This window comes from Cervus canadensis, chromosome 30 (assembly GCF_019320065.1).
Source record: "Cervus canadensis isolate Bull #8, Minnesota chromosome 30, ASM1932006v1, whole genome shotgun sequence".
NCBI classification, from domain to species: domain Eukaryota; kingdom Metazoa; phylum Chordata; class Mammalia; order Artiodactyla; family Cervidae; genus Cervus; species Cervus canadensis.
In genome coordinates this window covers 16,316,428-16,322,609 of record NC_057415.1, presented here as the reverse complement: position 1 = coordinate 16,322,609, position 6,182 = coordinate 16,316,428, and positions in this window count along the sequence as shown.

Below are 6,182 nucleotides of genomic sequence, written 5' to 3'. Positions count from 1 at the left end.
CAGTTCAAAAGCCTCAGTTCTTCGGTGCTCAGCTTTCTTTATAGTCCAACTCTCACATCCAAACATGACTACTGGGAAAACCATAGCTTTGACTATCCAGACCTTTGTTGGCAAAGTTATGTCTCTGCTTTTTAATATGCTGTCTGCTGCTGCTAAGTCGCTTTAGTCGTGTCCGACTCTGTGCGACCCTAGAGACAGCAGACCACCAGGCTCCGCCCTCCCTGGGATTCTCCAGGCAAGAACACTGGAGTTGGTTGCCATTTCCTTCTCCAATACATGAAAGTGAAAAGTGAAAGTGAAGTTGCTCAGTTGTGTCTGACTCTTTGCGAACCCATGGACTGCAGCCTATGAGGCTCCTGGGTCCATGAGATTTTCCAGGCAAGAGTACTGGAGTGGGTTGCCATTGCCTTCTCCTTAATATGCTGTGTAGGTTGGTCATAGCTTTTCTTCCAAGGAGCAAGCATCTTTTAATTTTATGCTGCAGTCACCATCTGCAGTGATTTGGGAGCCCAAAAAAATAAAGTCTGACACTGTTCCATTGTTTCTCTATCTGTTTGCCATGAAGTGATGTGACTGGATGCCATTAACATAGTTTTCTGAAAATTGAGTTTTAAGCCAACTTTTTCACTCTCCTTTCACTTTCATCAAGAGGTTCTTTAGTTCTTCACTTTCTGCCTTAAGGATGGTGTCATCTACATATCTGAGATTATTGACAATTCTCCCAGCAATCTTGATTCCAGCTGTGCTTCAATTTATCCAGCCCAGCATTTTGCATGATATACTCTGCATTTAAGTTAAATAAACAGTGTGATAATATACAGCCTTGATAGACTCCTTTCCTGATTTGGAACCAGTCTGTTGTTCCATTTTCAATTCTAACTGTTGCTCCTTGACCTGCATACAGATTTTTCAGGAGGCAGGTAAGATGGTCTGCTATTCCCATCTCTTTAAGAATTTTCCACAGTTTGTTGTGATCCACACAGACAAAGGCTTTGGCATAGTCAATAAAGCAGAAATAGATGTTTTTCTGGAACCCTCTTGCTTTTTCGATGATCCAGTGGATATTGGCAATTTGATCTCTGGTTCCTCTGCCTTTTCTAAATCCAGCTTGATCATCTGGAAGTTCATGGTTCACATACTATTGAAGCCTGGCTTGGAGAATTTTGAGCATTACTTTACTAGCGTGTGAAATGAGTGCAATTGTGCGGTAGTTTGGACATTCTTTGGCATTGCTTTTCTTTGGGATTGGGAATGAAAACTGACCTTTTCCAGTCCTGTGGCCACTGCTGAGTTTTCCAAATTTGCTGACATATTGAGTGCAGCACTTTCACAGCATCATCTTTTAGGATTTGAAAGAGCTCAACTGGAATTCCATCACTTCCACTAGCTTTGTTTGTAGTGATGCTTCCCAAGGCCCACTTGAATTCACATTCCAGAATGTCTGGTTCTAGGTGAGTGATAACACCATCATGATTATCTGGGTTGTGAAGATTGTTTTTGTATGGTTCTTCTGTGTATTCTTGCCTCCTCTTCTTAATATCTTCTGCTTCTGTTAGGTCCTTTACTGTGCCCATCTTTGCATGAAATGTTCCCTTGGTATCTCTGATTTTCTTGAAGAAATCTCTGGTCTTTCCCATTCTATTGTTTTCCTCTATTTCTTTGCATTGATCACTGAAGAAGGCTTTCTTATCGCTCCTTCCTATTCTTTGGAACTCTGCATTCAGATGGGTATATCTTACCTTTTCTCCTTTGCCTTTAGCTTCTTTTCTTTTCTCAGCTATTTGTAAGGCCTCCTCAGACAACCATTTTGCCTTTTAGCATTTCTTTTTCTTGGGATGGTCTTGAACACTGCCTCTTGTACAATGTCATGAACCTCTGTCCATAGTTCTTCAGGCACTCACTCTAATCCCTTGAATCTATTTGTCACTTCCACTGTATAATCATTAGGGATTTGATTTAGGTCATACCTGAATGGTCTAGTAGTTTTCCCTACTTTCTTCAATTTAAGTCTGAATTTGGCAATAAGGAGTTCATGATCTGAGCCACAGTCAGCTCCTGGGCTTGTTTTTGCTGACTGTATAGAATTTCTCCATCTTTGGCTGCAAAGCATCTAATCAATCTGATTTCTATATTGACCACCTGGTGATGTCCATATGTAGAGTCTTCTCTGGTGTTGTTGGAATCTGTCACTACTTCCACCTTTTCCCCTTCTATTTGCCATGCAGTAATGGGGCTGGATGCCATGATTTTAAGTTTGTTTTTTTTTTAATATTTAGCTTTAAGCCAGCTCTTTCATTTTCCTTCTTCACCCTCATCAAGAGGCTCTTTAGTTCCTCTTCACTTTCTGCCATTGGAGTGGCAGAAATATCTGAGATTATCTGATATATCTGCAGTTATTGATGTTTCAAATGGGATTTATAAGATTAAATAATATTCTAATGCATATAAAAAAACTTAAACATTTTGTAAACTTTTGAACCTATCAATTTTACATAGAAAAATATAACCTGAGATTATCATGGATGCAGACAAAAGATTTAATGGTCATCAAAGCACTGACTGTAAAAACAGCAAACTAAAAAAACTTCAATTTCAATAACAGAGGTTAGTTGGTGCAGTAGTAAAGAATCTGCCTGCCAGTGCAGGAGACCCAAGAGACATGAGTTCAATCCCTGAGAAGGGAAGATCTCCTGCAGTAGGAAATGGCAACACACTGCAGAATTCCTGAGTGAAAAATTTCATGGACAGAGGAGCCTGGTGAGCCACAGTCTATGGGGTCAAAGAGTTGGACACCACTCAAGCAACTTGGAAAGCATGCATGAACCACATCTTTACTACTGGATTGTGCCTGGTGGTTGAACGACCTGACTCAAACTGGACAATCATTCTACCTCTTAATAATCTGAAGTTGAGATTTGTAAATGCCAATCTGTTTCTTCTCGTGACTTGAACACAGCATAAGCAACTCAAGAGGCTGGTGTATGGTTTTGTATATTTAGCAACACATGTGGAAGACCAAAGAAGTGTGTCTACAGAGAGGAAAAAATGAAGCACATCCATAGAGCCAGGAACTAAGCCTGGAAACCATGTATCCCCAGCAGGTTCGGATGATGTTTCAGGTCCCAATCCTGACTTTGGACTCCATTTGACACCCCTGTTTCCTTTTAATAATTCTTTGTTTTCTAACCTGGTCTGAAGTTACTCTTACTTGCAACCAAAGTTAGATTGCCTATTTAAAACCAAAAGAGCTATTTCTAAGAAAATTAGCAATATCATCACAATGAGATATCTGGGCATTTGTGACAGTAAATAGGTAAAATAGATGTTAAAAATGTTTCCTTTTTCTCTTAACTTGATGAAACTCTCATGCACAATGCTTTCGGAAAATATTTTGGGGAAAGCTCTTTTGAAGAAAGATATGTAGATATGGTCTATGTAGATAATCTCCTGTTGTTAGAGTTTAAAAACGCCACTGATATATTATGGGGAACCATTTCCTCCAAGGTTTCATTCATTTTAAGAGGACTTTTTGGAACTCAAATTTGAGTTTGTTGCCAAATAGAACACTGAGAAAATTATTTTGGAGAATTTTTACAGTAAAATATTTTCCTGTTAATGTCAAAACAAGTGATCAGGCATTTTTTATCCCATTTCATCTACATTTTATTTGCAAAGCTGTTTTATATGCACTTTTAGCTGTGAAGACAAATCACTTAACAGGATCTATGTTATGTTCAGCCTCTCACATAGAAGATAGTGCAGCAGTCAAGCAGCTCCAAATGCTCTCGTTAGTACTGTTTTCAAAGTGAAAAAAAAAAAAAATCCTTGCTTTGTTTTACTCAGATTTTATCTTGAAACCTTTAAACACATTTTAAAAAGTGTTTGAGGTGTATATCTTTACCAGAAGAGGTCTACATTTTTAACAATTGGAAAGACTACTGTAATAATATAGCAAGTATCCTTAGATGAATTTTAGTACTCTGAGTCTCAGCATTCTAAATTTTAGTATTTAGACTTTGACTAGGGCAGAACAAAGACATCAGAAATATGATCCCCACACTTCAGACAGCTTTCTAGTTGAAGGGAAATGGAGCCAAACAAGCAAATCTTGCATGACCTCAACTCTGCTCCTGGAATCACCCTCTGCCCAGTTCACAAATTCCTGGCATGCCTTTCATTCCCTTGTGGAACAGAGCAAGTGCAGTTGCCAGGTTACTGTTGATGAAGAAAAATTTTTAGAAGCAGAAAGTTAGTGTCTTGGTTCTGAATGACTCATCTCACACTCTGGGCCTTGTTAAACAGTAACTATTGGCTGGTGCTTAATCTGCTGGATCTTGCTCAACTGGTAATTTGAGAGTCCAAGTTGGATATATCACTTTTTACTTTTCACTGTTTTTCAAGTATAAAATAGATGAATTATATTTACCTTACAATGGATTCAGAAGTATCCAGTACAGTCATTTGGCATAAAATTGTAAAAACGAGTGTTTATCAAGTAAAATGAGAGATAAACTTTCATCTTTCCACATCACCTATTTATTAAAATATCAAGTTGGTTTTAATCTCTAAAGAAAACATAAAGGTTTTAGACTTGAGAAATAGGTCTCATAAATGTGTGTGTGGCAGGGGGGATTCCCTGGTGGTCCAGTGGTTAGGAATCTGCCTACCAGTGCAGGGGATACTGGTTGGATCCCTGACCCAGGAAGATCCCATATGCCTTGGGGCAACTAAGCCCCTGCGCCAACTGCTGAGTCTGTGCTCTAGAGCCCACTCACTTCAACTAGTGAAAGCCTACATGCAGCAACAAAGACCCAGCATAGCTAAAAAATAAATCTTTTAAAAAAGGAAATGTGGTGGGGGGGTGGGGGCAATCTCAGAAATATGAGACCCACGGTTTTCAGTCACTTCCTTTTGTTCAGCAGACGCTAAGGGAGTATAAACCACAGGTGGTTTTCAGAGCCATCCTTACAAGGGATTTTTACCAAGTTAGGTGAATTTGGATGAGCCTCAAATTTCATCATCTATAAAGTGGGAATAGTAATACCTACCTCACAGAATTGTTGAGAGCAGTATAATGTGAGAGAAGCATTCATCCGCTTTATCAGTAGATGTATGCTATTAATACAGTAAGCCTCCAGGAAATGGTACATACATACTACTTTTTTTTTTTACTAAAAAGATACTTTCACTTCCTTCAAATTTCAGAAGATACAAAATTATATGTTGTATCTTCCGAAATCTTTCCATTTCTGTTTCCTAGTTACACAATTCCCCTCCTTGGGGTCAATTTATGTATCAGTTTCTTGTGTACCTTGCTAGAGATACTTTGTATATTTAAAAGCTAAAGTGTATATATTACCCCTCAGCTTTTAAAATCACGTGAAAAAAATCACACTTACATATTTTTAAGAAAATCATTTAAAATGTATCTTAGAAGTTGTTTATATAAATTGTACTTGTTTTTAAACACGTATGGCACAGATGTCTGTGTGTGTATTAGGGGTGGGGGCAGAGAGGGAGGGAATACTCAGCTACCTATTATGCAGGCCTATTCTACTAATCCTGTTAACTACTGGATATTCATTCATTTATTCAACAAATATTTATTGAAAGTCTAAAACAAGTCAGGCTTGGCCCTGGCAATACAGCAAAGAACAAAACAAGACAGTCACTTCTTTCACATTCTAGTGAATACGGGGCTGGACATTCCATTTTGCCCCATCCCTTTTCGAGCCCCAATGTGGCCCTGACAGGGGCGGGGGTCGGGGGGGTTTGACTATCAGACTTTTGACTCCTGTCAGTCAAGATCCCTCGGGTGCCGGGTGGGGTCTGCAATGACCAGAACCCTCCCGGGCATCCATAGCTCCACACCCTTCCAGACAGGGGATTAAGGGGCGGCCCCAGACTGGGTTTGGATCCGCGGCAGGAGGGCGGGGAGTCCTCTGGCGTCTTTGGGGCATCCGTCCCGAGTGTGAGAGTGGACACTCGCCTGCGTTCGTGTCTCTCCGAGGCGCGGGCAGCACACAGGGGACTCAGAGATGACTTCCTTAACTATCCTACTTAGCACAGATGGGAAACCGACGCCCGAGGAGGCGAAGGCTAGGACTGATGCCCACCTCAGTCTTGGGGCGAGTCGGGGGCGCGGATTGGGTCCACTCACAGGGAGTCCAACAGCTGGGCAG